The sequence below is a fragment of the Carcharodon carcharias genome, chromosome 12 (genome assembly GCF_017639515.1).
Source record: "Carcharodon carcharias isolate sCarCar2 chromosome 12, sCarCar2.pri, whole genome shotgun sequence".
Lineage (NCBI taxonomy): Eukaryota > Metazoa > Chordata > Chondrichthyes > Lamniformes > Lamnidae > Carcharodon > Carcharodon carcharias.
The window spans coordinates 74,224,905-74,240,388 of NC_054478.1; positions in this window are offsets into that span (position 1 = coordinate 74,224,905).

The window sequence follows — 15,484 nt, forward strand, 5'->3', positions numbered from 1 at the left end:
TGCCATCACTGACACTCTGCCTGAATTCCTCCACCACAGATATCATGTGAAACACTCTCATGCAACACTGCCAGATGCTCCCACGCACCCGGCCGCTTGTCCTGCAGCTGCTGCATGGCGGACATCTCCAGAGGTACATCATCACGGCCTGACTCAGCATGTGCCTGGTCCCCTGCAGTCTTCCGGCAGCTGATGCCATTGGCACTCTCTGTCTGTGCCATCTCCTCCCGCAATTTTGAAGTGCCCTTTCCAATGTGCCCCAGGACACTAGCTGACATAATATTCCCCACCGATGTGGTAGTTGCTGTGGTGGTGCCTGGCTCACTGAAATGATGTGACACTCATGTCAATTGACATCCCTCAGGTATGGAAGGGGGACTCTGGATGTCCTCCTGGCTGCCATGCGGTGGTGATGCAGAAATTAACAACAAGGACAGTGGATCAGTTAGTGTTCACTCAGTAACACAATTCATCCCTTTCCCCCCAGGCTCATAATGTGCTCACCCTTCCGGAACCTACGGAGACGAACATTGGTTGGGTGGTAAATAGTCAAGAGGAGGCCCAAACATTACACGTGCATACAGACAGGCTGGTCAGATGGCTTAAGGAATGCCACATGGAATGTTATGTGGATAAATGTGCGGTAAAGCACTTGGGCAAGACAAACAAGGTACGGGAATACAGGAGAAATGGTAGGACCGTGGAAAGTAAGGATGACTACAGGGACCTTGCTGGGCAGACCTGTTAAGGAAGCAGAACAGGTATATAAGGCGTTTAACAAGGTCAAAGCCAAACTTGCCTTTATTAGCCTAGGAATAGAATGTAGGTAAAGGGAGGTCATGTTGCAAGTGCAGAAAACGCTGTCAAGGCCACATCTACACTTCTGCGTTCGGTTGTGACCTGCGCTTCATGGGAGGGATGGCATTGGAGTGAGGAGAGTGTAGAGGTTCCTGAACAGGATGCATGCTGGCCTAGAGAGTTGGAGTTATGAGGAAACATCGTAAACACTTGCGACATTTGCCATGGAGCACAGGAGATTGACAGGTCACATTATTGACCTTCATACCGTTATGAGGGGCATAGACCAGGTGGACAGAAGGCAACATTTCCCCTTGGTAGAAGGATGACTAACATGGTGGCATTTATTTAAGTTGAGTGCCATGAGGTTGACAGGTGAGGTGCTGAGGACCTTTTGGACAGAGTAATGTGGACACAGTGGCTGAAAGGGTGGTGGAGGTACAAACTCTCCTAAGATGCAATAAGTCTCTGGCTGTGCAGCAGCGATGCCATGGCATGTTAGGCCATGGGGATAGTGGTCACAAATGGGATAAGGTGACTTTGGAAGGTGCTAGAGACGCGCATCCTCAAGGGGCCAAGGAACCTTTGTGTATGACCCACATGTCTGACTGTATCAGTCTGTGAATGAGCAGTGTTGCTGCATTAACGACTGCAGCAATCATCAGTGGTTTGGATGGTGGGAAGACAGAGTGGATGGGACTGTGGCCCTCAAACACCTGGCCATTGGACCCCAGTCTTACCGATACCTGCCGACCTGGCCGCTTGCCTCCTCCCCAGCTCCATGGCCTGTTCTTCGAATTGGGTCAGTGTGTCTAGCCTGGCCACCACCAGTGCGCAAACGCTCATGGCTGTTGTGCGCAGTTTTTACCTGCAGAACATAGAACACCATTTATTGGGGCTGATTGCTCATGTACTCTGCACACGCACACCGCACCCCAACCACAGTGGCCCATCTGAGGCTTCCAGCGGCTCCTGTCCACACTACAGGTGATCAGTCACCAGCAGATAGTACGGCTGCTCCCAACTCCCTCCCCCAATGGCCACCTTGGACACATTCAGTGTCCATCACTTTTAGTAACACACAGGTCTTAGCACCCATGGCAAGGAGGCGCAACTAGGTGCGGCGCCGTGGTCAGCAGATGGCTCTTGGCCTTGACACCTTGAGGCTCCCTTTCCACCATCTCATCAACATCAATAAGACATGTGTTGGAGTTCTGAGTATGTGTCTAGCTGCCTCCCCTGCAGATTGCCCCCAGACTACTCAAATGCGACAAACACCAACATATGCGGCGGGGAGAACCCATCTTCTCCTCAACCACTAAGACTGATGTAAGCATGGTCACCATCTGTTTGCCCACCCAGCGTGCACCAAATGCCCAATGCAGTAACAACACTAAGACGTGGGGGGCGGGGGCGGGGGCGGGGTGCCTCAAAGGCTAAGGCTACCTGCTGGGTTAAATGGCCAAGGCCAACATGGTACTCACCCTTCCAGAGCACAACAAATCATTGAAGCGCTTGCGGCACTGGCTCCACGATCAACGGACAGCATCCAGGGAGCTGACCACCTCCACCGCCTCCTTCCAGGCCCGCTTTGTAATGTGGGGGGGCCCTCCTCCTCCCATCCTTGGGAAACAGGACCTCTCGCCATGCTGCCACCTCCTCGAGAAGTGTAGCAAGGCAGGCATCAGAGAAACGAGGGGCACAATGTCCCCCCACTGGCCTACCCTGCAGCCTGCCCTCCTCTGGAGCCTGCTGTGCAAACCCCCTGCACCTGGAGCTGGCCATGGTGATCAGCCTAAAGGAGGTTGCCTGGCCTTTCTTTATACAGACTGTCGGTTCCCCATTGGAACCGGCAATCTGTACACACCTGCCGCAATTTTAAAAATCCCACTCTCTACGGGAGTGTGAAATGCGCTGGCGGGCCTTAATTGGCCTGCCTGTGCAAAATGGCGGAATGGCCCAGATCGCCGGCAGCAATTAGCTCCGCGCCCGCCCGTGATTGGGTCAGCTCCACCCGACCGATGAACAGAAAATTCAGCCCCTGGCTTGGTACATATAATATAGGATGTAAAGTTAGACAGATTGGCCATAGATTTGTTTTCAATTGTACATCTTTGAAAGGAGAAGAAGAAAGCATGAAAACATTCTTCAGCAAATTAAATGGAACAGATAAAGTTGATGAATAAAGAGGATTTAAATCTTTAAGGCAATCGGCAGTTGCTTTTTTTAGTAGATAAGTGTCAAATAAGTAGTACGCTAACAAGGAATCACAAGAGGAGTATGTGCAATGGAACAGTGGTGCCCTTGTGATGATCTAGAACACAATCTAGCGTTATATTGAACAAATCATGAACAAATTGATTAGCTTCAGTTAAAAAAAATTAAGGAATTGCTGCTATCAAGGGCATTAATTAGTTCTCTGTGTAGTTCTGACCATCTAAACATCACAATGATATTACTGCCCTCGAGGTGGTATGGAAGCAAGCAACCATGATTCTGGTTCAGAAAGATTGTGGATGGTGGATTTTCTTTAAATAAGAGCGTTCAAGATGCTCTAATTCAAGTTTTCAAAATTATGAAGGAAATAAATAAAATTTATCCAATTAAATTACTATTTATAAAAGACTTTACTACCAATGACTAATTTTAAAACCTAGGAAGTCACAAAGAAAATATGTATATTGTATAAATAGCTAAAGGGCTGTAAGCAACTTCAGGAATAAACATATAGAGCAGAATTTTACGGCCCTGTTTCAGCGGGGATGGGGCTATAAAATGCGGCAAGACATTCTAAACTTCATTGGGATCGGCTGGAATATAAAATCCCGCTGCCGTAAAATTTCGCCCGTAGACTGGGCAAATTAGGTCAGAAGAAATCTAAAGCTGTGAACTTTTTAAAACTTTATTCAGTTTAGTCATTTATGAAATACAATGACTTGAGCTCTCTAAGAGCAGTGCTATACAATATCGAGACCAAATTTGCTTTACCTTCAGCCAAATTACTTGAGGATGAGGCCTGCCTGTAATCTTACAGGAGAATTTGCCATTCTGTCCTTCTTTGACAATCAGTCGGGTTGGTTTAGTGACAAACTTTGGTGGACTTTCACCCCAAATACTTGGTCTATTTTCAATTGATGGAGTAGAATATCGACTGCAAATAAAAGAAAGAAAACCTTTTTAAAATTCTTTTCTTATGTTGCACTTTATAAAGAAAATGATCGGAACTTTGAAGTAAAATTGTGGCATTGTTCAACCATGATTAAGACCCAAATTACAAAACTTTTTTGATGATATTAATGTCTTGTGCAGCAATGTTGATAGTATCTATGATAGATATTTGGTTACAGAATTGTTTGTTGGAGTTGCAAAAGTGCACTACAATGGACTTGAAAAGCTTACTGTTATTAAACATATTAAGGAATAAAGAAGCAGGTAAATGTCTCATTAATCAGCTGTTTAATGCATTCAGCACCATGAGTGAGTGTTTTGCTTCTCTCAGGAAATATCATACAGATTCCTAAAATCCCTGCAGGACATTGAGGGATCAATTTTGGTAGGAGTGTCATTCTGCACACCCAATGATATTGGCAGGGGGGTAAATCAGCTTGTTGGTTGGCTGTCTGTTTCAATAAGGCCTAAAGTTGGAATGGAAGACTCTTCAGCCATAACCCTATAATTTTGTCCCATTACGGGACCATTTATAGCGTAAATAGGCAGCAGCAAGGCAAAAGTTGGTCTCTTAGTACCTAAAACTATAAACAAATCTGTTGAGAAAATGATCTGAAAAGGCTTTAGACAAAGCAAGGCTAAAAATGGTTAAATTTCTTTGCAAATTGTGCTTTGCTTTTAACTTTCCAGCTGTAGCAAAAGCAGCACTGAAACTGATAATTTGCCTCATTTGTGTCTCTATGCTATGCTGATTTTAAAATGGTCCCCAATTTAAATGTTCTATGCAGAGGCTGTAAAAGTACTTCATTTGAATGTTTGTGTAATTACCACAGGCAGAATTTTCATCCCAAGGGGGTGGTGGGTTTGGAGGAGGGTTGCCAGCAAATTTCCTGTTACTGGCTGGCATGCTAGTCTGCCAGTAAGCTCCCACCTCTAACCTATTTTCTGAGAGGCAGCTTCTTGGAAGGATGATAGCTACCCGCCCATCAGGGGCAGCTAGCCAATTAAAGTGCCAATCGAGTGACTCTTCGTACACTGTCTGTGTTTTCCAGGTGGCGGATGGGCCCTTCCTAGCAGCATGCCATTCTTAATTGTTTGGGAGTCCCAGAAGTGGCTTCTCAATTGGCTGGGTCCTCAAAAATCTTTTCCAGAGTCTTGTCACAGTCACCTCTCGGTTCCTTACCCAGGATTGAGTCCAGCATCACTTTCGGGAACCCTGAAACTAATTCAGCCCCACAAAGTATGAAGATAAATTTTATAGTCAGTTATCACTTCTGACAAATACTCCATCTTTAACATGTAAAATACAAATATATTTTATTCAATGAAACATTAACTACTTCAATAATTAATACTTAAGTCATAGCTCAGCCATTTTGGTAATGGGTGAAAAATTACACAGTTCTTATTATTGGGAATGTTTAAATGCTGTGAACCATTATTATGTGAGGTATGATAGACAACTAGCATTCTGGCCCTTGGTTTTCCCCATGGAAAATACCTTTTCAGAAATGGAGCTAATCAACATGAGGAGAGCTGTTGTTCTGAATCCTTCATTCTCTACCAGACAAAATGGGCAAGCTTTCTGCCTGCTGGCTTAAATCCAGTGTATGCCCGCTTGCCCCCACCCAATTTCAAGGGTTGAGCCTCATTCATTATACAAGGTGAAGACCGGTAGGAGAAGCCCGCTTCTATAGGGGGAAGAGGGATGTCCCAACATAGCAGTGGGATATTCACTGAAGCAACTGAAGAGATAGGAGGAACTTTAAAGGAACAGAAAAGACCTGAAGATCTGCCTCCAAAGGGCTGAGGCGTAAAATCAGTTAAAGTTTCAAAAATCGAGGGTGATGAGAAGTGCTCGCCATTGGGCATTCTCAAACCAAAAAGGAGTTCAAGTGCCTTCTGCCATTGCCTCAGAAACTATGACACCACTTTCCTGACCATCTCTTGGGTCAGTGGCAGTAGGAACAGGGGTCAAACTGGTTTGTGGGCCTTGCTCCTCACTGCCACCCAATTGTGCATGGCAGTGAAAGGCCTCCTGAGGCAGGGAAGGAAACCCAAGGGTAGTGAGCCTCATTACCAGATTTTTCCACTCTTTCCACTTAATTTGACACACAGGAGTTCCTGAAATGGTTTTACTTCGATCAAAACAGATAAAATTGAACTAAAACTTTAATCAAGAACACTGGAGTATGTGTTTCTAAATACTTAGGGCTCCAAGTCCATTTGTGTTGTGCACTTCTGATGCATGTATAAGGTATGGCAAATGTTCTGTGATGTCACAAAAATGTATCTTTTTAAATTATGTTTCCAATTGGTATGTAAAACAGGAGCTTTTCCCTCCAAATCTGGTACATCTTTACACCACATTCTAGTTGGAAACCATACTTTTGACCACAAATCACAAGATCATTTTCTCAATGTACTAAAGTTGTCAGGAATGTAAGTGATGAACGGATCAGGGATTTATAATATTCCCTGATCACAATGTCCCACTCTTGTAATTAAAAACATGATGCAAAATTACTGCAATCTAACTCCCTCTGTTCTGTTTTTTTAAAGAGTCCAGCAAGTTATCATACATGATGTATAATTTGTTAAATGAGTAACATACAGTCTTAGAATTCCTGTCACCTTGCACATCTAACTGAGAATATTAATAATAATATTGGAGAGATATGAAACAATGATCGTAAACATAACTTGTATGTTAGAATGGCATTTTGTTGGATTTATTATCTATTTCCCCCCACCAAATGTTGTGCTCTTTTGCTCATTGTCATTTATATAAATGCTACTTTTTTTCTCTCTAAGTTTCCCTTATTTCCATACTGTTGGGACAGTTTCACTGTCTACTTTCATGCAATTGAAGTGTAGTGGGTTTTAAACTTATCAGTATCAGCATTGCCATCTGCATTTAGATATTATAATACTTGATGTAATCAACTAGGTGTTGGATTTTCTAAAATCAAGCTGAATTTTGGAAACAATGGCACACATTCTGTCATAAAAATATTTCTGCATCTCCTTGCCCCCATACACCATACCACTCCATAGCCACTCACACAGTATCCATCAAGGGCAGATCTCAGGAGCCATGTGAGTATGAAAGAAATAAAATGTTAACAATCTAATATACCTCTAACTCATATACACTTGATAGTGACAAAAACTCCCATTCAATAAACCTATTCAAAGCTTTTGAATCTCTTTCAAGTGATTAATCTCTTATAAAGACAAACAAACTTCAATTCAGATATCATATAAAAGACAGCTAATCCTTTAATCAAATTGTAAAGTCAGAACCCATTGCTGAGATAATTGTAGCTTTTGAAACTCATAATGGCATCATAATGGCATAATAATAGCCCATGGGGAAATGTCAACTAAGACCTCTATTGAAGCTGCATGACCAGATGGTAATTTTTTTCTAACCTATACCAAATGGCCTGTCAGTCAAAGCAGACAAACAATGTATTTTTTTAAACTCTCACTGACAGCTTAAGCCTGCTTTTACATGTTCAAAGAGTGAGCAATTTTTAAAAATAAGATCATGACACATAACAGACTTTATCCACCCTTCAAGGGTGTTTACATCTACTACATCAATTTGGGACTCCCACACTGTGGGTTAAGGCCCCTTGGAACAGTCAAAATGGGGTCTTTTTGGACTCAGCACTAAGTTCAAATGGCCCTGATGAGTTCAGGGCCACCCGTATGAATCATGCCCCGCCCCCTCCCTCCTGCCAGCAAAAGTTGGATCTGTCAGAAATGGGAGCGGTGTTCCACCCGCCATTTTTAAAGGTCTGTGGAGTCTTCTGGACTTTGCAAATACCTGGCCCATAGTGTACGATAGTTCATGATCTTCCTCATTGACTCTACTGTAATCAACTTGGTTCATTCTCCTACATAGTCTATTCTCTCTAAGTTGTCTCAATAGCACTGCCCTCATTTCTCCACGTTACTGCTTTTGTTTGATTCGGCGACTACTTGTCCCAATACGGCCGGCACATTTCCTGCAATAGCACTTTTTCTATTCTTGTTTGGGATCTGAACATCAGCATTTTTTGCCTTTCCCTAATCACCCTTGAGGAGGTGGTGGTGAGCCACCTTCTTGAATCGCCGCAGTCCATCTTCTCCTCTTGCTCTACATTGTTACCCCAGGATTCCATATTTGGATCCCTTCTTTTCCATTAAACGCAAACAATTAGCAAAATCATTCATTGTTATGGAGTCTTCCTGTGTCTATGCTGGCAACACCTGGCTCTTTCTGTTCACCATCACCCTTGGTCAGTTTTTCTGGGGTTTCTACAGCTCTTCTGCCAACGTTACGGTCTATAAGTAATTGTGGAAATCCACCCTCAAGATTGTTGAGCATGCATGGCAATTATTAGCAAGCTTGGATTACACAGGAATGATTCCAAGTGGATCAATAAACACATTCTTAATAAAATAAAGAATAAAAAACACACTAACAGTTTTGCAGAAAGAAAAGGGATCACTGGATAAGTATGAAAACACAAGAAAACAAGTTAAAAGGATGATTAAGGAGTAAAGAAAGACACCAAAAAGAGCTTAGTTATAGACACAAAATATATCAGGAAGAAAGTCTTTCAGTATTTCAATTGTGAGATGGTAATTGGAGAAGAGAATCGTAAAAGAGGTAAACTGGCTTGAATGAAACAACGAATGCAGGATAGTAAATATTCTGAATGATTACTTCTCTTTCAAGCATTCACAAGCGAAGACATGACAACCCAGTTCTCCCCAAATGAGAGTTAATCAGGCAAAATCACGTCTTTGATAGAATGGAGATGGAAGTTCTGGATAGCTAAAATGGCTGAAAAGCAATAAATCCCGAGGGATAGATTATATTTATTTCAAGTCCTAAAAGGAAATTCAGAAGAGGTGAAGTGTTGACAATCAGTATGAAGGAGTTCCTGGACACTGCAGATTGGAAACAAATCAACATGATGCCTGTATTCAAAAGGGATGAGTCTGTCATTTTGAACTTATGTAAAATAATAGGACTGGTTGAAAGTGTAAAATTGAATATTATCTGTAAAATAATAACTTAATTAGCATCATTAAAGTGGACTCCAGGGAGGAAAATATTGCCTGACTAACTTCCTGGATTTCTTAGAGGAAATGATGTCCCAAGTAGATTGTGGTAAACATGGTCTTCACTAGACTTCAACTCGGCACTTGACAAAGTTGCGCACAAAAGGCTATTAATAATGCTCTAAACTCTGATGACTAAGGGTAAATCTTGGTTATGGGCAAGAGATTGAGTGATGGGTATAAAACATTGGTTAAAAGAGTTCTGTCAAGTTGCAAAGATGTAGTTGGTGGGTTGCTCTAGAGATTAGTGTTGCTAAAATTACCAATTTACATCAATGACTTGGTCTCAGATACTCAATTTCCCAGGAGATAGCACTCAAATGGGGTGTGCAACTGGGTTGGCAACCAAGAAGTTACAGAATGAGCTGCACAAATGTGTACGTGTACAAAAAAAGGAGATAAAATTTAATACAAAGAAATGGAACGCATTACATATCGAAGGGAAAAATGAATGACAGAGGTACAAATGGCATTGAAATAGCTACGAACAAAGCTTGCAGGAGTCTTAGTAGAGGTAATGCCCACAGCGAATCAGAATCACAGAATTGATACAGCATAGAAGGAAGCCATTTGGCCCATCATTTTTAATATTCATTTACAAGATGTGGGTTTCACTGGGTAGGCCAGCATTTATTGCCCATTCCTAATTGCCCTTGAGAGGGTGGTGGTGAACAGCCTTCTTGAACCTCTGCAGTCCATGTGTTGTAGGTACACCCACAGTGCTGTTAGGGAGGGAGTTCTAGGATTTTGACCCAGCAACAGTAAAGGAACAGTGATATATTTCCAAGACAGGATGGTGAGTGGCTTGGAGAGCAACTTCCAGCTAGTGGTGTTCCCATGTGTCTGCTGCCCTTGTCCTTCCAGATGGTAGTGGTCCTGAGTTTGGAGGGTGCTGTTTAAGAAGGCTTGGTGAATTCCTGCAGTGCACCTTGTAGATGGTACACACTGCTGCCACTGTTTGTTGGTGGTGGGGGGAGTGAATATTTGTGGATGGGTGCCAATCAAGCAGGCTGCTTTGTCCTGGATGGTGTCAAGCTTCTTGAGTGTTGTTGGAGCTGCACTCATCCAGGCAAGTGAACAGTATTCCACCACACTCCTGACTTGTGCCTTGTAGATGGTGGACAGGCTTTCAGGAGTCAGGAGGTGAGTTACTTGCTGCAGGATTCCTAGCCTCTGACCTGCTGCTGTAGCCACAGTATTTATATGGCCAGTCTAGTTCAGTTTCTGGTACATGATGTTGATAGTGGGGGATTCAGCAACGGTAATGCCATTGAATGTCAAGGGGGCGGTTGTTAGATTCTCTCCTGTTGGAGATGGTCATTGCCTGGCACTTGTGTGGTGCGAATGCTGCTTGCCACTTGTCAGCCCAAGCCTGGATATTGTCCAGGTCTTGCTGTATTTAGACATGGACATGTCTGCACCGGCTCTCTAAATGAGCATTATGATTTAGTGCCATTCTCCAGCCTTTTCCCCATACCCTTGCACATTGTTTCTATTTAAATAACCACCTCATGCTTGAATGACTTGATTGAACATATCTCCATCATGCTTCCAGGCAGTGCATTCCAGACTTGAATCACTTGCTGTGTGATAAAAGTTTGCTTCTTTTGAAAATCATTTTAAATCTGTACCCTCTCGCTCTCGATTGTTTTACAAGCTGGAACAATTTCTCTCTATCCACTCTATCCAGCCTCCTCATGACTTTGAACACCTCTATCAAATTCCCCCTTCACCTTCTCCTCTCCAAGGAGAACTGTACCAACCTCTCCAATCTATCTTCATAACTGAAGTTTCTCATCCCTGGAACCATTCTTGTAAACTTCTTCTGCACTCTCTCCAATGTGTTCATATCCTTTCTATAATGTGGCGCCCAGAACTATACACAATACTCCAGCTGAGGCCTAACTAGTGTTTTTTATAAGGTCAGCATAACCTCCTTGCTCTTGTACTATATACCTATTAATAAAGCCTAGGATACTGTATGCTTTATCAACTGCTTTTTCCACCTGTCCTGCCACCTTTAATGATCTATACACATATACACCCAGGACCCTCTGCTCCTGCACAGAGTTGTACCCCTTATTTTATATTGTCTCTCCATGTTCTTCCTACTAAAATGCACCACCTCACACTTCTCCACATTGAACTTCATCTGCCACCTATCGGCCCACTCCACCAACTTGTCTATGTCCTTCTGAAGTCCTACACTGTCCTCCTCACAGTTTACAATTCTTTCAAGTTTTGTATCATCTGCAAACTTTGAAATTGCGCCCTGTACACCAAGGTCTAGGTCATTAATATATATCAGGAAAAGCAAGGGTCCCAATACCAACCCCGGGGGAACTTCACTACAAACCTTCCTCCAGCCCAAAAAATATCCATTGACTATTACCCTTTGTTCCCTATTACTCAGCCAATTTTGTATCCACGTTGCTACTGTCCCTTTTATTCCATGAGCTATAACTTTTCTCACAAGTCTGTTGTGTGGCACTGTACCAAATGCCTTTTGAAAATCCATGTACACCACATCAACAGTGTTATCATCATCAACCCCCTCTGTTATCTCTTCAAAAAACTCCAGCAAGTTAGTTAAACATGATTTCCCCTTTAGAACTCCATGCTGGCCCTTCCTAATCAACCCACATTTTTCCATGTGACTACTAATTTTATCCTGAATAACTATTTATAGAAGCTTCCCCACCACTGAAGTTAAACTGACTGGTCTGTAATTACTGGGCTTAGCCCTACAGCTTTTTTTGAACAAGGACGTAATGTTTGCAACTCTCCAGTCCTCTAGCACTTACTCTGAGTCTAGGGAAGACTGAAAGATTATGGCCAGTGCCCCTGCAATTTCTACTCTCACTTCCTTCAATAGTCTTGGATGCATCTCATCCGGTCCCGGTGCCTTGTCAACTTTAAATACTGACAATTTATCCAACACTTAATCCGTATCGATTTTGAACCCTTCTACTGACAGAGTTTCCCTCTCTGTCACCATGGCCTGGGTAGCATCTGCTTCCTTGGTCAAGACAGATATAAAATATTCATTTAACACCTCAACCAGGCCCCCTGCCTCCATGTGTAAACCCTAATTGGTCCCTAATTGGCCGTACTCCTCCTTTTCCCATCCTTTAACTATTTATGTGCCCATAGAAGACTTTAGGATTCCACTTTATGTTGGCTGCCAGTCTTTTCTCATAATCCCTCTTTGCTTCTCTTACTTGCTTCTTCGCCTCTTCTCTGAACTTTCTGTATTCAGCTTGGTTTTCAATTGTATTTTCTACCTGACACCTGTCATAAATACAGTTTTTCTTCTTTACCTTAATTTGTATCTCTTCTTTTATCCAGGCAGCTCTGGATTCGTTTGCCCTACCTTTGCCTTTTGAGGGAATATACTTTGATAGTGCCCAAACATCTCTTCTTTGAAAGTAGCCCCTTGTTCAGCTGCAGCTTCTCCTGCCAACCTTTGGTTCCAGTCTATCTAGCCCAGCTCTGTTCTTGTCCCATTGAAGTCGACTCTCACCCAGCTAATTATTCTTACTCTAGATTGCCTATTGTCCTTTTCTAACATCTTCCTAAACCTTACAATATAATGGTCACTGTCCCTTAAATGTTCCCTCATTGACACTTGATCTACTTGGCACGCCTCATTTCCAAGAACCAGATCCAACAGTGCATCCTTTCTTCTTGGACTGCACAGATAGTGCTGTAGAAAATTCTCCGGAACACATTCTAGAAAGTCTTGTCCATCTCCACCCTTTACAATATCACTGTCCCAGTCTATATTTACATAATTAAAGTCCCCATTATAACTAATCTATAATGTTGACATCTCTGTAATTTCCCTATATGTTTCCTCTACATCCTTTCCACTCATTGGAGGTCTATAGACTACACCAAACAATGTATTTGCACCCTTTCTGTTCCTTAGCTCTAGCCAAATTGATTCTGTCCTTGAACTCACTGGGACATCGTCTTTCTCCAGCACTGCAATGCTTTCCTTAACCAATACCACCACCCCTCCTCTTTTTATTCCTTTCCTATCTTTTCTAAACACCTTGTACCCAGGAATATTTAACACCCAGTCCTGTCCTTCCTTGAGCCAGGTCTCTGTTATCGTCACAACATCATATTTCCACATGGCAATCTGCGCTTGTAACTCCCCAATCTTATTTACTATACACCGTGCATTCACATACATGCAGAGTAACCCTGTGTTATGACACAACAGTTGTTAAAAGCTGAGTTATTTAAAATCCCAGAGGGAAACTTTAAACATCTGTCATAACCTATATTTTCAATTGGTATGTTTGAGATGCAGCTTTAAGTTCAGGAATAAGACCATCAGTTCTCAAGAGGTTTTTATATCAAACTACATGAGACATTTATTAAGTTACACAGGTTAAACATATACACATGGCTACAAATTGCCACTATCATAATTTATAACAAATTCCCAAACTAATCTCCATTTAGGCACCAACAACCCATAGACTTTAAGCAGACACCAGGCAAAGCATTTTCACCTTACAAATTCAAAATTAGGTTTCTTTCACTTTGGTTCCTTTACAGACTGCTGTAGGCTTACAGCTGCTTTGATGTTACATGCCTCTGCCCTGTACATACAAAACTGCTTTATGTTATACCCAGCACTTTGAATATAAATTTTCATGGTATCACCAGGCCCTTTGAACTCCACCTCTTCTAACAATAAAACCCCTTTTATAATACCAATTTTATGTGTAATATAAACATTGATTGGTGTCTCCTAGCTAGGTGCAAGATTTCACTCCCCTTCTTGAATGCTCTATTCAACAAAATGCAAATGTCCTCTACCTCTGTGTTTACATCTCAAAACTACTATTCATCAAAGCACCCAGACTAGCTGGCTTTAATCCAGTTAAAACACACACATACACACCCACAGACTAAACCTCTATTTAAAAAATAATAATTTCCAATAATATTATATGCATTAATTACTTCATGACACCCTGATTAGGCATCATTACGTTCTCTCTTACTCTGACTCCACCCATTAACTTACTATTCTCTAATACTATCTGTCTCTCCCAATATTTTGTGCACCCTGGAATTCCTCTCTAATGTTCTCTCGTGGTTCCCACACTGCTGCCGAGTTAGATTAAAGGCCTCCCAACAGCACTAGCAAAGTGCACCACAAGGGACTCAGTCCATTCAGCTTGTACAGGTGCCATCTTTCCCAGAGCCAGTCCCAGTGCCCCAGGAACTTAAAGCTCTCCCTCCTGCACCATCTTTCCAGCCACACAGTCATCTGCCTTATCCTCCTGTTTCAGTACTCACTTGCATGTGGCACTAGAAGTAATCCCGAAATTACTATATGTGAGGTCCTGCTTGCTAATTGTCTCCCTAGCTCCATAAATTCTGATGTCTGGACCACATCCTCCTTCCTACTAAGTCACTGGTACCTGGATCAGGACCTCCTGCTGTTCATCCTCCCCCCAGAAGAATGTTCTACTCGGAGACATTCTTGACCCTTGCACCAGGAAGGCAACATACCGTTCTGCTGGCTCATCTACGTCCACAAAAACGTCCTGTCTATTCCCCTAACTAATGAATCCCCTATCACTATTGCTCTTCTTTTCTTCTTCCTTCCTACCTCTACAGCTCAGCCAATTGTAGTGCCACAAATTTGGCTCTGACTGCACACCTCTGAGGAACCAGGGCCTCACCAGCTTCCAAAACAGAAAACCGATTTGTGAGCAAGATCCCAGTGATCAACTAATGTACAGCAGCAAGCAGCAAAGTCAATAGAATCCTGAGCTATATAGCCAGCACTACAAGTAAGGAAATCAGGTTCAAATTGCAGTGTTTTTTTTTCAGACTACACCTTAAGCAATGTATACTGTCTTGGGCACTAAGACACAAGGCAGCCATTCAAGCCTCGGAAGCAATGAAAAGCAGAATCACAAGGATGGTTTTCAGGTTTAGAGGTCTCAATTCCAAGGAAAGACTAGGGAATTTGGGTTCTTCAGCCTTCCAAAGAAGATGTCTGATGGGTAATCTTGTATATGTCTGGAAGACTGTAAATACTAAGGAAGAGGCAATATAATTTATAGCAATCTTCCAGATTTACCATAGTAGGATATGTTACAATTTGTAAAAGAAAATTTTATACTTGAAATCAGGAATTGTTTTCTTCACACAAAGAGTATTTAATACATTGAATGGATTCCCTAATTGATCAAGAATAGAGTGGTGAAGGTGAAAGTCCTGGAAACTCTTAGGAATGGACTGAACTGCAATGAGGGATCTTCAGGTTCATTCTGGATAGATGAGCTGAATAGCCTTCTTCGTCCAGGGATATCTTGTAAATTATAACTATTGCTGTTATATGCAAAGGATTAAGTAACTGGAA